The sequence below is a fragment of the Ursus americanus genome, chromosome 35 (genome assembly GCF_024610735.1).
Source record: "Ursus americanus isolate L20-20 chromosome 35, mUrsAme1.1.p, whole genome shotgun sequence".
In the NCBI taxonomy this organism is placed as follows: domain Eukaryota; kingdom Metazoa; phylum Chordata; class Mammalia; order Carnivora; family Ursidae; genus Ursus; species Ursus americanus.
In genome coordinates this window covers 1,119,992-1,139,872 of record NC_142161.1, presented here as the reverse complement: position 1 = coordinate 1,139,872, position 19,881 = coordinate 1,119,992, and the positions used below count along the sequence as shown (strand labels likewise).

Sequence of the window (19,881 nt, the reverse complement as noted above, 5' to 3'; positions counted from 1 at the left end):
ACCTTTCCAGTTTCATGGCGGTCTCATAAATAGCTACCGTATTTTCATCCTTGCAGATACGAGAATGCTCGATGCCTATCAAAAAGGAATGATGAGGCAGAACAGATGAATGAAGTAGGGAAGTCTTTTGAACAAACAAATCAATACAAAAGACTTTCTTTAATAATAGAGTGTAAATCCAACCAGGAAGGCAGTTGTGCCAGAGCCACCTTGGAATTCCCCCGGGAAAGACAAGGCAAGAAGGAGTCAACACTTCAGGCTCAGCCGGTTCGAATTACTCTGGTGCGTCTGGGGCCACAGAGGTTGTCTCTAGTTGCCTGAAACCCATTCAGGGCAGAGAAAGCACCGGGCTCCGCATCTTCAGCTCCGCACTCGCACCTGCATCGGGGAGCAGCTGTGGCTCCGCCTCCTTCCCCGTCCAAGCGTGAATAGTCGGTTGCCCACCCTGCATCACATGGCGCGCCCGCCTCGTTCGTCCCACTTCCTGTCCTGCTGTGGATGTTTCGTAGCACGTCACAGAGACAAGGGTGAGTGCAGTGTAATAAGGGATTTGGGGAGAGGGGGACCACGTTCGTGTGCTTTTGTGAGCGTATATTGCTATAATGACGCTATTTTATTACTGGGTACTGCTGTGTCTCTTCCGGTGCCTCCTGTAGGCATTAAGCTTTGTCAGAGGGGCTTAGGTATAGGAAAGGGCGTCGTGTCCGCGGGGTTCGGTACGCTCCACGGTTTCCGGCACCGCTGCGGTCCTGGCACGTGTGCTCCCCAGCAAGGGCACACGACCCTACGGACGTGGGAGGGAGAGCTGGGTAAGACGTAGTTGGGGCACGGACAGTGCGCTGCTTGGTGTGTACGTGAAAACGTGCTTGTGGGAAGGTTGTCGTTATCTTCAGGAATCCTCTAGCTCCGGGAAGGGCAGTCTCTTCCCGGGTCTGAAGGCTCCCAAGAGAGGTCAGAACGTCATAATATACAGAAAATAACCAAGCACAATTAATACACATACCGACTGTTGACAAGGGTGTGGAGGAACTGGAATTCTCATACACTTGGGAAGACAGTTTGGTAGTTCCTTTACAGTGTAAACATTTACCTGCTTTGTGACCCAGTGATTCCACAGTTAGGGGTCTCTCTGCCCAAGGGAAGTGAAACTGTAACTCCATACAGATATTTGTACACTCGTATGAGGTATATAGCTGGTGTATTTCGGATAGCCAGGATTTTGTAAACCATCTAAATGTATGTCAGCAGGTGAGTGAATGAACTGATGGTGGTAAAGTCATGTAATGGAATACTGTTTGTTAACACAAAGGAGCAACAAGTGAATGTGCACGTGAATGAACAACACCATGAATGAGTCTCAGAATAATTACGCTGAAAGAATCCAGTGCATGCCAAATGTCTATAATATATTTCATATCATTCTAGAATTCTTATAAATTTATGTAAAATATATGTAAAATTGTAGAAAATGCAATCTAGGATGACAAAAATGTTCAGTGGTTTCACGGGGATGGGGTGAGTGTTAGGGAGATGTCAATGGCAAGGGGATCATGTAACTGTTTGAGGTGATACATTTGTTTGCTATTTTTGGTGTCAGTTTCCTGACTGCAAATTTTATTAGTTTCCTAGGGTTACTATAATAAATTACCACAAACTGGTTGGCTTAAAGTAGCAGAATTTTATGACGTCAGTTCTGGAGACTAGGAGTCCAAACTCAATGTGTTCCAGGGTCATGCTTCCTCTGAGGTGTCTACGGGAGGATCCTTCCTTGCTTCTTCCAGTCTGTAATAGTCCTGGGTGTTTCTGGCTTTGGGGCAACATCCCTGCAGTCTCTGCCTCCATCTTCATATGGCCATCTTCCCTGCATCTGTGTCTTTTTCCGAAGTTCCCACTTCTTAAAGGAAGGGAAAAATGAAGGGGGGGGGGACATCAGAGGGGAGACGAGCCATGAGAGACTATGAATTCTGGGAAACAATCTGAGGGTTTCAGAGAGGAGGGGGGTGGGGGGATGGGTTAGCCCTGTGATGGGTATTAAGGAGGGCAGGTATTGCGTGGAGCACCGGGCGTGATACACAATGAATCATGGAACAGTACATCAAAAACTAATGGTGTACTGTATGGTGACTAACATAAAAAAAAAACCAAAAAACACTAGTCATATCGGAATTCCAATACGACCTCATATTAACTAATTACATCTGCAGTTACCCTATTTCCAAATAAGGTCACATCCTGAAGAAACAAATATTTCAACGTATCTTTTTAGAATTTGACCAATATATGTTTATTTACATACTCAGAACTTATCAAATTGTATTCTTCAACATGTGTGGTTAATTGTATGTCAATTAAACCTCAATAATCTGTTCAAAGTTGCTGAAAAGAGAGTCCTATAAGCAATACACTACAGTAGGCCAAATTCTAGATCTGAATTTTTACAAAAGAAAAAAAAAACAGCATAATAAGAATAGGCTGTGTATCATATGAAGGAAATTGAAAAAAACATTCAAGACACCGGAGTCATCCCATTAGAAGTTCCCTCAGGAGAGAAGAGAATGCTGTCAGGAAGATGAAGCATCATGATTGTATCCACAGGGTGTCCATTACATGGGTGAAGTGTGGCAGGCTTACTGCTTAGAAGACATTCAGTTGAAAAGGGTCATAGGCGGCGCCTGGGTGGCACAGCGGTTAAGCGTCTGCCTTCGGCTCAGGGCGTGATCCCGGTGTTATGGGATCGAGCCCCACATCAGGCTCCTCCGCTATGAGCCTGCTTCTTCCTCTCCCACTCCCCCTGCTTGTGTTCCCTCTCTCGCTGGCTGTCTCTGTCTCTGTCGAATAAATAAATAAAATCTTTAAAAAAGAAAAAAAAAAGAAAAGGGTCATAGGCAACACCAAATTTTGAAAGTACAAAATAAGAGCTATGTTTTCAAAGTTTAAAGGGTCCTTTAAATTTACAGAAATGTGTTTCAAATACCCACCCACAGGAAGGAAATAGGACCATTGGCATATTTAAGTATCTTTACAAATTAACATATTTGAATGTTAATTAAAATTCAAATAAATAGATTTAATAAGAAAATGTATATTTTATTTATTTTTTATTTTTTTAATTTTTAAAATTTTTTTTGTCTCTGTATTCTTTTTTTTTTTTTAATAATGATTTTTTATTATATTATGTTAGTCACCATACAGTACATCCCCGGTTTTCGATGCAAGGCTCGATGATTCATTAGTTGTGTATAACACCTAGTGCACCATGCAATATGTGCCCTCCTTAACTACCCATCACCGGCCTATCCCATAGAAAATGTATATTTTAAAATAAAAGAGATTTAAGCACGGTGTCCATTGAAATAATTTTCATATAAATTTCTGAATACATTTTAGAAATTGGCAGAGTGAAATTTAAAATAGCTTTTATTTGATTCAAAAATTGTATTTTAACTTTTAGTAGGGTACATTCGAAGACTAAAATGTATTATTGAATATGACTTAATTAGACAGTACCTGCAGTGATTTAGTACAATTTTTTTCTTATACTGGACATAGAAAAATAAGAGAAATCAAATATAACTTTTCTGGTATACAAACCTATTCAAAACTGCATCTAGATTCATTTTCTAGAAATACTTGAAATAGGGGAAAAATTTCTTGAGAAAATTGCTGAATTTTTTAAATCATTATTAGCATTTCTGCCCATTAATAATTACCAAACCCTTTTTTCTCCCTTCAAGACCTCCTCTGTTCTAATTTTATGATGTTACTCCTAAAATCTTTGTGTATCTACTAACCTAGTTCTTGGGCTGGTAGTGGATTTATTTTCTAATTACAGGTGGCCTGGTTTAGGTCAGACAGTGATGGGTCTCCACCTGTATGTTGAGTCAGGAATGAAGTCTTATCATCCTGGTGTGCTAGCATGGAGTCCAGTGAGCTATCCAAAGATATGCTTTTTTTCCTAAATGAATTGAAGCCAAGGGGATGAGTGTCTAGCTCTCATTTGGTTGGAGGTCTAGTGTGGAACCATGCTGAGCTGATCACTGAATGAGTCTTTGTGGAACATCCTTCCATGTGCCACTTTCACTGGACAAAAATCCCCTGGGGGTTACATGAGAATAAAGTATTTTACCTTTATTAGTTTTATGAGACTAAATTTTAGATTCAGCATTATTTTCTTTTCCTAGTTCTTCTAAACTTTAGTGATCATGAAAGTCAATTTATTCCACTTCTCATTCATTTACCAATGGAAAACAATCCTTGGGGGCCCTTTTAAGATTACATTAGATGTAATTATCTGGTTTCAAGTGAGTAAGACCCTAATTACTTTTGAAAGAAGGTGCCTGAATGATATACCTTCAACCTACGTCCAATTTGTTTTACTCAGACAACCATCAAGGAAAACATTCAGTGACAGAAATACAATGTGTAGTCTAATTTGGTATGGAATGAATATTTTCTGCAAGGCTAATTACAACCTCCTGGAAAAAAAGACTAATCTCTTGTCACTGACACAGTAGGTCAATAACTATATTTACATTCCCCATTGGCACCTGCTATGTTCTCCGGTAATCAACTCACCAGTAGATAGGACACACTTACCATGCATAATGTGGTTTTAAATGTACTATTACATTTTATTTTTTTATTAAAACATTTTTAATTTAAATTCAATTAATTAACATGTAATGTATTATTTGTTTCAGGGATACAGTCTGTGATTCATCAGTCTTACATAATACCCAGTGCTCATTACAACACATACCCTCCCCAGTGTCCATCACCCATGTACTATTACCTTTTATTTATATCTATTTTTCAAAGCAAGCACATAAGTTAAACTATTTATTTTCATTCATTAATTAAATTTAGGTACAGAGAACTCATGAATTCATCTAAACAAAACATAAATTACAACTAGCGCTAAGACTAAGCAAATTTTATTGCAGCAAATACTGCTATAAAATCTGCAGTTTAGTGTGAAACTGTGATTAATGCCCATGTTTGCCAGGTGATACCTAGGGAAGTTGTTTGGTGGGGTTGTTTGTTTTTATTGACATTGGATTTCTAGTCCTTGTCTATAAGAAATTGAAAGATTTTTATATTTCTTTTATTTTTGCTTGTTTATATTCTTTTTACTTTTTCTGGTTTAGTCTCACAGACTGATTTGGTCTTACAGCCAGGAATCATGTGTGAGTGTACTTCTGCATGATAGCAAAGGAGTGACTTTTCCTTCCTTTGAGTATTAACCTTAATGTGTCTTATTTTAGTTTTCGTTTTCCCTTGGGCAATGTTCTGAGTGCATACTTTGACGTCTACAAATTCTCTTGCAAAACTACATGTGGCTCCTTTCAAATTGAGTCTTCCCCTCCCCAGCCTCCCAAAGATAATTTCAAAACTTTGATCAGAAGTCATAACCTGGCAGCCTGTAAGCCAAATTCATTCAGTAGATGTGTTTCTATTGCAATGACTGTTGTGAGTTATATTGTTTTGTTTTTACCTCTGTAGTATTTTTTAATTGAATAACTTTTAAAAATCGGGAAATTTCATGTAACCTGGCTTTTGAAAATTGTGGGATTTGCCAACATGGAGTTCACTTTCTACAGGGAAGAAATCTTCTGGAGTCGAGTCCTTTTAGCCTTGGCAAGTACACATCAGTTTACCATAGATTTCAACAATCATGATTTTTCTTATCTTGGCTCGTTTCATTCATGTATTACTTGCTTGGTCCAAGTAGCCATTTAAGAGTGTAATATGTGATTAATACACATTCAAAGAGCATATATATTGGAGGACCATGCTTGTGCTTATGGCTACAGTTTGGCTTAGTTTCCACTAAATGACGTAGCTGCTTGACGGACAAAAGCAGTGCTCTGAGAAAGCGTCCTTTATATGGTCATAGTTTACTAAAATTCAAAGTGTTTTACCTATATAAAAATAGCTGTTTATTAAATATAAAGGCAGATATGGATAAAACATATATACATTTCCATTACAAGACAAAATGACGTTAAAGCAAGATGTGAGGGGCGCCTCACCCCGCAGTTGGTTAAGCATCTGGCTCCGGGCACATTCTCTGAGTCCTGGGATCGAGCCCCCACATCAGGCTGCATGCTCGGTGGGGAGTCTGCTTCTCCCCCTCTCCCGTTGCCCCTCCTGCTCGCTCGCTCTCTGTCTCAAATAGTCTTTTAAAAAATAAAAGAAAGCAAGATGTGAAAATAAAAAGATATAAGTCTAGTTTTAACTTGCCCACTATGAGTGAAGTTTGTTTTTTCTTACTGGTTTATGAAGACAGATTTACTTTCAAGTACACCTTGGCTATATACAGCCCCGGGGCAAGTCTTGTCTCTCTCCCCTATGCAGTAGTTCTTCTGCTGTTAGCCAAGTGCCAGAACCCACCCACGGAGAGCACAGCAGTACTGGTTTTACCTCTGAATCTCAGAACTGAGACCAAGTCCTCACTGAATCTGTAGGGACTGAGCTGTGTCTCATTCTTCTCCTGTCGTCTGACTCAGAAGCTGCCCTTCAGGGTGGTAGCTGAGCCCACTAAGGTTGGCATGGCATACCAAGTCCGCCATCTTCTTGCTGTCTCTCTCTCCAGCTTCTCTTTGTGCCTTATTCCAGTGCTCAGCTCTCTTTACCCTGAATGCTCACATGAAATCTAAACCCTTCGAACCCTACATCTTCCATTGTTACGTTTCTAAGTAGCAAAGCATCAAAACACAGCTGTTTCTGGAGAAGTTTTTAATGATACTCTCTTGTATGCTTTAAACAGGATTAAACAGTGTTAAACAATTTTTTAAAATTCGGTATAATTTTTTTTTAAAGCATTTCCTACTTCATCTTTCCCATAGCGCTAAGGGATGTAGGGACACAGCTGCAATCTTCACTTGCTCCAGCTCTACCTTTGTTGTTATTGTTGGGTTTCCCCAGATGCCGCCTCCTGTCTACAGTGGCTCTCCCTACTACTTTTCATAATGAGTTGGGTTTTAGTATTCTCTGTAGGTGTCACCGATGGCCTAAGTGGCCTTGAGAAGAACTCCATGAAAGGAGAGGATGTCTGAAGTGGAGGAGAAAGGGACGCCATTGAAGTTAATCACACGTGATGGCGATTCAACCTTCCTGTAATTAGTATTAGTTGCTAGAATGAAGCTGAGAGTAGAGAGGAAGACAAATAGTGATCCTTTCGTAAAATCACAATATAGGTAAAAATACAACTTTATTACTATCAGTACAAGGTGTATGTAGAAACATCACATAATCCCTGATACTTCGTGTAGCTGATGAAGTGAAATATGCCTGATTTCAAATCACCACTTCAGCGCATGTTTTCAATATGTGTTTTCATCTAGAACTTTTATTTCTTGAAATGAGATGTCAGGGAGTGGCCAAGCAGGATGATTAGCTCAGATCATTTAAGGAGTAGACCTTGGGCAACCTTGTTAACATTTTGAAGATAATTTTTTAAAAATATAGCTTTATAATAATGTGGATTGAAATAATAGAAGCACTTCATTTTAAAAATCGAACATATCTGTACTTTAATGATTTTTCTTCAGTATTGCAAATTAAATTTTTATTTGTAGAATTTAGTAAAAGCAGAGTGGGGCATAGTACTTAAGCCTACAGTCTTATTCAAATTAAAATACCCGGATCTTTTAATTGATAATATCACTTAGAAAGGGTGTGATCTAATTAGTAACGTTGCTGTGCCTGGTTTTCTGATTTGAGAGATGGAAATGATAATAGTCATATATTAATACTAACTTAATGGAAAAAGAGGCTTTGCAGAGGGGAAATACTCCTATCCATTTGACTGATGCCCTGATTTAGTTAATTCTAGGTCCTTCTTGCAATTAACAAATATTTACCAGCACGTAGGTGTTCTGGTGCTTGCTGTGGAACGTGTACTGGGTAGACCTCCCATCTCTCCTCGTGTGACTGCCTGGTAGGTGGCAGGGTAGAGGAGCCCCTTATGACTGGGCTGCAAAGAGGAGTTCATGGGGAATTTGGCGTTGACAAAGCAGTTACTAAGAATTTCTTATCTTCCAATCCCACGTCAGTTCCCACGGTTTATTGTCTCCGGTCAATATTATTTGCTGTGGATTAGGTACACGTGGCTTTTATTATTTTGCTAGTAATGTGGACATTTTCCTTCTTTACACATTGGCAAATGTACATCATGTTCTGTTTCCTGATGGCCTCAAATGTCTCCACTAATTCCTTAATGTAAAAGTCAGCAGTGGGAACAAGGCTGACCACACTACTATGTCAGGAGGAATCCTAAAATTCCTAAGAAAGATGACATAAAGGTATTGTAGCTTATTCAAGAAGAGCGTGGGGATTGGAATTGTATCCCAGTTTGAACACAGAAGCTTCCATTGGGTGACTAGCTGGGCTTCTTTAAACAAATCAGTCAAACTTATCTATGACTGATTTTTCTTGTTCTTAGAATAAAGCAAATCTGGACAGATTGAGAGTGATGTTGGATAGGCGAGGAAAGTTAATATATGAAAAGCACCTAGCAAAACACCTGGCATACAGCACTCATCCAAGGAATGATAACAAACTTTATCATCATCAAAATCATCTTGGGGATAAAGATCAACATTACAATGACTTGCAATTTTATGCCTTTTAAGGCCTGGCTTTTCAGAGATCCTGTTACCCTGTTTCAGGTCTTTTATTTACAATATTAAAACAAGCAGTGTTTTGGGTTTTCTCTGTACGAACCAGCTTTAAAAAGTGGTAACGAGATTGGTAGATCATAGGATGTGAAAGGGTGAGCCATCATTCTAAATGGTGTATCCACATTTCATCAAAAGAAATTGAGATGTAATGTTTTTCCTGCTTTAATCAATATAAATACCAAAGTCAATATTTGCATTCTTGAAATAGAAGCAGACAAAGGACCCTAACACTTCCCTGGTAAGGTGGCCATTGAGTTCCAGTTAGCCTGAAATAGGCCCAGATTATGTTTGTTTTCCCGGTATCCTTATTATCGGTGTCCCTTTTACTCTTAAAAGTTCAGTTTGGAAAATAGTATATAACTTACATGGTTGCAACGTAAAATGGTAGACTTGTTAGGCTGTGACAAATTTATGTAGCAAACTGAGAAAAGCACCTGACTGTCCAAATGTGATTTTTGAAATTCTGCTACCTACCTGTCTGACATGAGGACCTCCATAGTTCTCCTGGATCTAGTTGAAAACCTTTGTTATTCTGAGAACCTCCAACATAGGAGGAAGAACTGTAAACCTAAAAGGTGATGTTGTGATTGAGATCTAGTGGTTTTAGTGATTGACTAGGATTTAATGCTTTGATGGCGATCAGATTCCCATATGAAATAGTTTTTTTGTAAACCACAGTAAAGTGCTCCATGGATATCCCACTTAAAGAAAACATATGAACTTGACTCAAAAAGAAATCAAGGTTATTTTATGAACTAATAATTGCTAAAATACTTCCCATTCTGATAGCCCTACTGCTGCATTTAATTGCCAAAGTACATGTTCTTGGGAATGCATGGACAGATTTTGATTTTTTTTAATAAAAGATAATTATCCCAAAGTTACACAGAAAAGCATCTCTTTTATTTTAGACAGAGTCACAGTTTAAAAAAAAATGAGTAGTTACATTCACATTCAATGTGTATTAACTTTTTAGAGACTCTTAATATGTTTGTATTTTCTTTCTCTTCCTTCTAGGCAAACTCTTACCTTCACTACCTATCCACCTGTTTTCTAGCTAGTATTTTTATTTACTACTTACAGCTCACTTACTTGATCCCAAAGAAAGATCAGATTTAATTGGGAAATTGAGCAGAAGAAATGCACTGGCTTAGAAGCAAGCAGTGGATACTAGCCAACTTTAGGGAGTTAGGTGGCCTTTCGCTTACAAAAGTTGTGGCCAAGAGGCAGGTAAACTACTCCGTAGTCATCGTCTAAGGAAGTACTGCCTAATAGGGTTCTTCTGTACTTGCAATTAACCATCTTGCTGTGGATCGAAAGTAGAGTCCCTTTATGTCAAAGCTACACTCTGCTATGGAATGTTAAAGTGAAGTCCATCACACTTACAGTATTAAATCCTGCACAGGATATGTCTGGGAGTGGTAGGTGCCAATCACCCACCCAGTCTACCCCACACTCCCACCCACAGGGCTGCTCTCCTGCTTTTCCCACCTGGGTTGAAAGACCTACCAGATCATACTCATGGATAAACAATGCCATATACAATTAGTCCTCAAAACTTCCTATTTTTCTGAAATATTTGATTTTATTCCTTCTGTTGTTTAAAATCTTATCTCTGTATGTAATAATAAAAATAGAAGTAAAAGACAAGATTTTCCTGCATCTCCATTTATATGTCACTAACACTGGAAATTTGTTTCATTCAAAGCAATTCATTGTATAAAAAGGTATTTATTTGAAGTCTCTTATTTAGGGTCTTCCATATTGCTCCATGTGGGATAAATGTTCGAATTTTCCATTTTACTTTCCACATTATTATAGGGACATCAATGAAATTGAAATCTTGGTTAAAAGTACATCATTTAAGTAAATTATAGGGACAAATGAACTTTTGGGTAGAATTACACATTTTAAGTAAGTGAATACAATTTACAATTGGTACGGGCGGACTGTTTAGATAACTATATTGGAATTTTAAAATCTGATTATCTTATTTGTGTATAAACCCAACTCCTCTCTTTTATGTTGAGAATTTTTGGTATGCTTTGACTTGCTCTGGAGATTCACATGAAGTCCTTGGACTTGAAATAATTACTTCACTTACACTAACTCACGTATACTAACTGCAAGACTACGTTGTAGTCTCTCCTGAAAGAGTTCTCTAAACCTTACAAAATGTTATTTCTCTGATTTAACTACACAGAGTTGCCTTACCGAGAAGTGTGAGTATAGTTTTCTTTTTTAAAAAGGGAAAATCTTTTCTCACAAAACAGCAAAGCCATGAATCTATAGAATATCCCTTCAAAATATTACTGTTGGATATTTCTTGTATACTTTTTGGACTAAATGTATATATCAATATAAAAAGAGCATATAGGTTTAGTGTAGATACTCCCCATTTAAGTCACTCAAAAAAATAGTTTCATGTCATGAAGAACATACGTAAGGTGTTTTCAACATACATGATTAATTACGAGGCCCTGAGTCCACAGATAGTATTATCACCAGAAAACTGTAAAATCTCAGTAAAAATACAAAACCACAAATGCTTTTACGCCATCTACTTCATGAGAAGTAGCTTCTAGTTTCAGCTAGAATAAACATAGGAAAAATATTTTGACAAATACAATTCTAATTCTGGTCAAAGGGATGTAAACTACATCTCCTACATCTTAATTATAGTTGGATCCTTTAGGGTAACTACTAGATGACTTGGAGGCTGTCAGTTTCTACTGGAAATGAGAAAAAAGTATCCTTGTTTGTGTCGAAGATGTGGTTTATCATTTAGAACCAGAAATAGCTTTAGAAACAATTAGGCCTGTTCTCCAATGCCTGTGCATTTGAATATTAACCATGCAAAAAGCAAAATGTTGACTATCTCAAACTCCAAAATTTAAATAGGAGATATTTTTTTCCAATAGGATAATTTATTCATCTGCATGATACATTTTATATAAAACATACCACTAGTTAACTTATCAAGGCAAAGCTCAACTCAAATGCTATGGTGTTGGATTGGAGAAAGCTTTTTGAAAATGACAAAAAGCTCAAAAATATATAAATAGCTGTGTTTAATTACATTAAAGTAAAACTGCATATAAAATTCTACAAACAAAAGATAAAACTGGAAAAAATTATAAATCCTTTAACAGTTAAGGAATTCATATTCTTAACATGTCCAGGATCCATGTGAATCAGTTGGGAAAAGACCAATGTCCAATGAAGGATTGGGAAGATGACATGCATGTGGGGAAAAATCTCATCCTCACTTATACAAATTGAAACTCAGCTATGTAACATACCTATCCTATTCCTATAGTTAAAAAAAAAAATTACTGACACAATGTGTCAATGGGGTGTCAGGAAAGAATGCATTCTCATGTGTTGCTGGTGGAAATACACACAATACAACAGGCAGTTTGGCAATATTTCTCAAAATTGAAATGTATAATTCATTTTGCTTAATAATTCCCCTTCTAGGAATTTATCCAGTGACATACATGCTATTTAAATGACGTCTGTGCAAGATTTACTTGGAAATAAATGTCCCTGTAATAACTCTGCCCCAGTCCAAGGAGCCCACTGAGGCTCCGCGAAGTTGGGTGGCATTCCCCAGACTCCCAGGCAGGAGGTGGGCAGATCCCACTGGGCTGTGGAGGGGCAGGGTGCTCACCTTGTCACCAGCTGGTCCAGCACCTCCTGGGTGGTAGCATAAGCTCTGTATGTGGCCAGGAACATGGAGACGTAGCTGAGGTCTCCGTCTAGGAAGGCGGGCAGCAGGTGTTCTACTCGCTTCTTCAGCAGCTCTGCCCGTTGGGGCCGCACCACGCAGGTCCCATTGCTCTTCACGGTTGAGGCCTTTCTAGCCTGAGGTGGGACAGGGGAGACATGCGGTCTTCACTGCGGTCACCAGGAGGGTTGGGGTTTGGAGCCCAGAGCAAACCCCCAGGCTCTCGGTGACGTAGGCAAAGAGGTGGGACAGGAGGGCCCACAGTAGACAAAAGGAGCAAGGTGCCTGGCTGGTTCCGTGGGTTCAGGGTCCGCCTCTTGGTTTCGGCTGAGCTCCTGATGCGCGCGTCCTGAGATCGAGTCCGTCGTCAGGCTTCGCACTTAGGGCAGGGTCTGCTTGAGGATCCTGTCTCTCCCTCTGTGTCTCCAACCCCCGTCTCTGTCTCTGTCTCTGTCTCTGTCTGTCTGTCTCTCAAAAACATAACTCGTGCAATCTCTTTAGGGAAAAAGGAGAATGGCAACAATACGGGGATGTGAGGTGGGGGGTGTGTGAATGGACGTCGGTATCTCAGGTCAGATCGTTAGCTGAGTATTGACAGCCGCTCCCTGCACTAACGGCATCGTCCCTGTGATTTCTGACGATGTATGTGAGGCTTGAGACCACAGAGACTGTTTCATGGGTGGGGGTGCTCGGGATTTTAGGGCACGTAGGATGTTCCGTGCAGCGCTGTGAGTTGGCAACAGAAGGGAATCACATGAACGTCCTGCCTCTGTGAAGGGCTCAGTGGCTGCGGTAACTGATGGGCCTTCTGGAATGTTGTGCAGCACAAGGAGGCGCCTGCTCCGGACCCTGGAGGGGCCCCAGGGATGGGTTCCTTCACAACCAAAGGGCAGAGCAATAGGCATAGTACCATGAGCCCCAGGCCCCGTTGGGGAAAAGTCTCCCAGCTCAGCAGGATCTCGAGCAAGGGATGAGAGGTGGTTTAAGGTCGCTTTTCTGATATTCGTACAGATATGTGGACAGGGACTGTGCATGGGGCCAAGGCCGTTGGCAGGGCCCTGAGGGCAGGTTTGGGGAGGAGATGGGGATCCAGGTTCACATGGGAGCAGGAGTCCAGGAGGGAGCCCCGAGGAGCCCAGAGGCTGGTTTCTGGGATCTGGGTCCCTTTGTGCCGCATCGGTGCCCTGGGTGCTGGGTCCCTCCGGCACCTCCACTCACCCTGAGCCAGCGCTGGACTTTGTTGGCAGTAGGGGACTCCTTCCTGTCCTTTTGGGAGGTGGGGCAGGGGATCCCATCGTTCAGCTCCTGCCCTGTCTCCTGTGTGGAGCTCTGTAAAGACAGTGCCCGGCAGCCAGGCGGGAGGCCTCGGAGGTCTGTCTGGCTGCCTTTGCTGGTCCTCAGACCCAGGGGACTCCCTTGCAGACCCACCACACCCCAGGATGCACGCAGCTCCACCATGGAGAGAAAAGTGACACAGCTCGAGGGCCTTGGATTCACTCTGGCCCTGGTGAGAGGCACCTCAGGAATCCTCTTTCCACCCTGCCCACCGTGGCATCGGTGTGACCATGAAGGCATCCCCAGGGTATCCACTGCCCTGCAACCTCCTCCAGCCCAGGGCGGGACCTCCCCCACATACCCCTCTTTCCCTGAAACTGGGGGGATGGGGCTGCCCAGGGATGGCTCGGAGAGGTGGCCTGGCCTGGCCTGGCCTGGCCTGGCCTAGGCCGCTCGGTATTACCTTCCGGCACCTCCTGGCAAAGGCCCTGCGGCGTCGGGGGCGCGGGTTGAGCCAGTGTCTGCAGCAGGTGAAAAGTCCCTCAGCCCGGGGTTTCTGGAAGCCAGAGCCCCGGAAAATGGGCACGCAGCAAGAGAACATCTTTCGCTATCGAATGTCTCCGGCCAAGTGAGCCTGATACGGGACCGCACTAGAATGTGGGTGCCTGGTGACCGGGGTTCCAAGTTCTGTGGGGGTCGGTTATCAGGGAAGTGACTTCACTTCCTGGGATCCCCTCCCCGAGTGCACACCTGGACTAGCACCTACACAAACAGTGCTCTGGGCTGCCGACTGCTCATCCCCTTTCTGCGTGCCATGCCACATGCGTACCCAGTGACACCAACACAACCCTCTCCACAGGCCCTAGGGAAGGTCTGGGTGCAGCCAGGGCCCCAGCTTAGAAACACCCCGGGCTCTGACGCAAGTCTCCATCTTCCCTGTTGGGGACCCCGGAGAAGCCGTTGTGCCCGTCAGGGATGGTCTGTGTCTTGCCTGTGCGATAGGGATTTTTCCAGCGGACTTCTTGCGGAAGTCCACAGGCACAGGTGGGATACCATCTAAGAAATTGGGGGAGTGGTGTCCCACGTAGGGAATACCTGCCACCACATTTTCTTCCTTTCTCACCTTCTCTGAGTCTGTAGCTCCTCCGATGCCACCCGCAGTCCCTATTGTGTTGTGTGTGTATCTGTGCACATGTGTGGGCCCCAATACTCGTATTGTGCAGGCCCAGAAGATGAGAGTCCCACCTAGGGGTGGATGGGAAATAGCTTTCCCAGGTCTTAGGCTTTCTAATTTCCAAGGCAAACCCTGCAGAAGGCATTGGAGCCTTGGCTTAGAGGGGCTGAGCCCACCCTTACCCCTAGACGCTGCCAGTCGTGTGTCACGAGCCATCCCTCCTTTCCTCTGGGTGTCCTGCGGGCAGGGGTGCCGTCAGTGGGTTGCCCTGGCCTGGGCTCCTCCTCAGACGGGTACGTGCTGGGATGCCTCCTGCCTGGGATGTCGATGCTTCTTCTCACCCCCATACCATCTCCAGGTCTACAGCCAGTTCCAAAACACAACCTCTTCCCGAGCTCCCAGTGAGTAGCTAGGTTCAGCCACGGCCCCACCGTTGAGGACACTCGGACAGCTGGGTTCAGGCCTGGTTCTGCCTTCTTACCAGTCTGTGATTCTGGGCAAGGCACGGACCCTGCTGGGGTCTTCCCCTTGTTGCAGAGGCCGTCTCTTACGTAACTGGTTTTCTTTCATTTGAAAGATTTTCTGTGTTGGTTTGAGAGACAGAGTGTGGGGGGTGGGGAGAATAGAGGGAGAGGGGAGACAGAATCTCAAGCCGACTCTGTGCTGAGTGTGATGCCCAATGCTGGTCTTGATCCCAAGACCCTGAGTTCGTGACCCGAGTCCAGATCACGAGTCGGAGGCGTAAGCAACTGAGCCACCCAGGCGCCCTGGCAAAAGAACACTTTCGATATATTTCCAGGCAATGCAGGGAAGTGACTAGTGCAAGGGGGAAGACAAACATGAGGGACTCTGCATTTCCCTAACTTACTGCCTAAAGAGATTTCATTTCTAGTCTACGGGTCAGGAATGTAGAACACAGGCGAAGCTCAGCCATTTCCATGAGTTGGAGACAGCAAGGTGGAAGTTTGGAGAAGTCAATATGGCTGTGGTTTACAGTACAGAATACTGAGGAGAGCTGCACAGAGAAAGAGGACCTCAGAAAGCCATCTAGGATCACTTTTGAGTTTTCATAGCATTCCGCAGTAGGGCACATGTGTGAGGAACGTAGGTGGTGTGGGGAAAATAATAGCGCAGGGGAAGCAGAGAGGAAAATGTCACTAGCCTTCACACACAATCAGGAAAAGTCTGTGCTACCGGCAGCAGGCAGAGTGGAAAACCTCGTAATTCGTGGGACATTGCAAAGACAGCTCAGAATACCAACAGAACAGTAGCAAAATACATTGAAGACTACTGTGATACCACCTAACAAACCTTTGGAAAGCTAGTCTGGAAGGATAAAATAGTTTTCCAGGAACCTCCCCATCAGAACAATCCTCAAGGGTATGTGTAGAAATATAAGCCATAGTTAATATCTAACAATTAACATTCACGATAGCTGCCTTCCAACAAAAGATTACCAGGATGCAAAGAGGGAGAAAAGTTCACCTCGTACTGAGGAGAAAGATTAAACAATAGAAACCTACCCAGAAATGAAAAAGACGATGGAAGTATTGCCCATGGACATTCAAACCACCGTTAGAAAGAGGTTTTATATACGTAAGAATGTACACAAAGGATGAAGTGAAACAGAGATATAGAAAATATGAAAACAAGGAAAACCCAACTTCTGGAGCTGAACAGTAGCACGTCTAAGATGAAAAATGTAGTAGATGGCCTTTCCTTCACGTTAGACACTAAATAGCAGAGAGAGAGAGAGAGAGAGAGAGAGAGAGAGAGAGAGAGAACGTGAATGTATGATCATGGCAGTTGTCCAGAATAAAGCAGAGAAAAGGAAGGGTGCAAACCACGCCCTGCACACAAACACTAGAGTATGTGTGAGCTTTGTAGCAATTTCACGTGGCCTGGTAGATAAGAAATTGGCTGAGGTACAGAAAAAAACTGTTTGAAGAAGTAATGTCTGATTATTATCTGAATTGTATGAACCCTCTCCACCCAGAGATTCAAGAATTCAGGAATCCAGCCAACAAAACCCCCAAACATAAAGATCATGAAAAAAACCCTCCTTATCAACCTACATCCCAATAAAATTGCTTCAGACCAATGATAAAGAAAAAATCTAAAAAGCAGATGGAGATGAGTCCATTGCGTTACCTGTCACGTCCCTAATTCTGTAGATGGTCTCTGTTTCTTTCTGGTCTGTGGTACTCTTGGAGTGTCTCTTCACTTACAGGATCCCCCTTCCTTTTTCTTGCAGGGTGGTTTCGCGGCCAAATCCTTTGAGTTCCTTTCTGTCCTGGAAGCTCTTTATCTCTGCTCCTATTCGGAATGCCTCCTTGCTGGGTAAAGTATTCTTGGCTGCATGTTTTTCTCATTTAGTACCCTGACTCGATCACGCCAGCCCTTTCTGGTGTGCCAGCTCTCTGTGGATAGGTATGTGGCTAGAAGACCCTCTTGTCTCAAGCTGCTTTCAGGATTTTCTCTTTGTGTCTGAAATTGCAAACGTCACTGTATATGTTAGGGTGTTCCTCTATTCCTGTGGATTTGGGGAAGAGTCCTCTCTACCTCTTGGACTTGAATGCCCGTTTCCCTCCCAGATTGGGGAAGTTCTCAGCTACGATCTACACAGACAGATCTTCTGTCCCTCTGTGTCTTCTCCCTCGGGGCCAGAAGTAATTCCAATATTGTTTCCTTTTGTGGCATCACTGATTTTTCGATTCCTCCACCCATGGTCCATTCGTTGGCTTTCTCTCTTTTCCTCGGCTTCCTTCCTTTCCGTCAGCTTGTCTTTGGTGTCACTGACTCTGTCTTCTGCCTCATTGACCCTGGCCGTTAGAGCGTCCACATGCAATGTAGACTGCATCTCAGTTAGAGCCTTTGGAATTTGGGCCTGATTCGATTTCATTTCTGCACTATGAGAGTCTCTCGTGACATTTAGACTTTTTTTCAAGCCCAGCTAGCAACTCTGTAATTGTCATCCTGAGTTCCAGCTCTGACATCTTACTTAAAACCGTATGCATTAGATCAGTGGCAGAGAGGGTTACCTCTGGCTCTTTCTTTTGCCGTGAATCCCTCCCTCTAGTCACTTTCCCCGGAGAAGAATGGATGGGGGAGAGAGAGATTAGGATCTCACAGGGTGGACAAAACAGGGTGAGCCACTTCGTCCCGAATGTCTGTTGGTCTGTGTGTTGGAAGTCACTAAATCCCAAAACGGTAAAGAAAGCCAAACTCCTATATACACAGAAATCAAATTGAATATAGCGACAGAAATCCAAAAATGAAGAATATGTGTATAAAATGTCAATGTAAAAAATGAAAGTTAAGAAAAGATTGAAAAATGAAGAGTCGCTAAAAGAAAAAGAAAAAGTAGTTGGAAAGGGAAAAAAGACAAAAAAAAAAAAAAAACGAAATGGAAAATGTTGAATGGAGAGAGAAATGAATGATGAGAAAAAGCCTCGAGCTCTAGGTGCTGTTTTCCCCTAGCGCTGGAGTTTGGCCGTCCTCTTTGGTCTGTAAACTTGCTGTTCACTTGTTGTTTCACCTCGTATTCGGGGGGCAGGGGCCTAGTGCCCTGTTTCGCAGGTGTTTTTGCCTGGACGGGGATGCACTGCCCCTTGCCAGGGGGCCCGGTGGGGCTCAGGGTCAGCGGGTTGCTCTGTGTGCCTTGCGTTCCCAGAGGGCTTTCCCCGCCTCTTGAGAGGGTGAGAATAAAAACGGCCGCCCGCATCTGTAGGCGCGGAGGTGTGATGCTGTTGTGCGCCAAGTTGTGTAGACGTCTGCGGTGCTCCCCACACCAAAGCTCCTGAGGGAAGGCGGAGGGTCACAGCATTCCTGTCCTTTGCAGGGCTCCCAGACGGAGAGCTTCTGATCAAGTGGACTCCCCGTCAAGTGACTTGGTGCGAGGAGAGGGATCTCTCCCTTCTCCTCACTTGGGTCTCGAGCAGGAAGCGTAGGCACTGCTCTCACAACAACTGAACCGGAGGGTTATCGGGAATCGGGGCTGGCAGGGGCAGGGGGTCGCTGCTGGAGGAGCCTGAGGGGTGTGGAGGGGCTATGCCCAGTGCCAAAGCCGCCGGTTGAGGCTCTGTCCATCCTGCAGCTTCCATGAGCACCCAGTGTGCTTTGGAAATGAGGAGGTCGTGGAATATAGGTGAGGTTCAGTGGGGTGGAACCCGGAGCCGACGACCAGGAGAGAATTCTTGAGACGTCTTTGGTGCAAAACTGGTGGTTTATGACAGGACCCGTGGCAGAAAGAGCTGCTGCTCTGGCTTGTGAGGGGTGGCTGATGATAAGACTATGGGGTTGGGGGAAGGGAAGGAAAAAGGGAGGTTGAGATAATACTTGCATATGTTAAAGAAGACTCCCAAGGTACAGAGGCCTTGCCATTGTCTAGGGAAGGTGGTTTTGCCCTCTAGCAAGGCATGAACATTAAGACGGTTGGGAACTTCCTGGAGGCTGCAGATTAGAAGGACATTTCATTGTATCGACTTTCCCTTCAGGAAGCTAAGTAACTGATAGAAAGGCTTGGTTCTTGGAAAGTGCTAAGACATTGGGAAACTGAGGGAGACTTAAGTCTTGCAGGATTGTGGTGTCTATAGGTGAACTATTTCTTTGCCCTTTAGGGCAGCCGGGAGTGCCTGAGGAATGTCACGTCCACCCCATGGTGGGGGGTGGGGGTGGGGTGTCAGTTCCGGCTTTGTCCTCAGCTAGCCTTCTCTTGCCTCCTCAGTAAAGGTCCCTCCTGTTCACAGAGGTTCAAGCAGTTCTCGCTGTTGCCACCTAGTGGACATATGGATGAACACATTCAGGTCATGTCTGTGACTCCCTGAGCTGAGCGGCCCTGAGAGGTTGGTTCCTTCCTGCGAGGAGAGGGCCCAAAAAGGATGGACCCGGAGCAAGCAGACAAGTGTGGCCCGGCCGACGCCCCTCTGCTGGCCTGGAAGCAGGACCCGGTTGCTCTACTTAGAAGCTGAGTTCTAGAGCAAGAGGGGCTGGAGTGGCTGGGGTGTGTCCCGGGACGG

The 19,881-nt window shown here is 43.5% G+C and overlaps 1 long non-coding RNA gene across 3 annotated transcripts in view; it reads left to right on the top strand.

Annotated features, from left to right (window-relative positions):
- LOC123789944 (uncharacterized) overlaps nt 1–19,881 on the top strand; it is a 464,623-nt gene that overhangs the window by 26,459 nt on the left and 418,283 nt on the right. For all 3 annotated transcript variants that reach the window (XR_015723084.1, XR_015723083.1, XR_015723085.1), the window contains exon 4: nt 57–527. This is a non-coding gene — a long non-coding RNA (uncharacterized LOC123789944). The remainder of the gene's footprint in view (nt 1–56; nt 528–19,881) is intronic.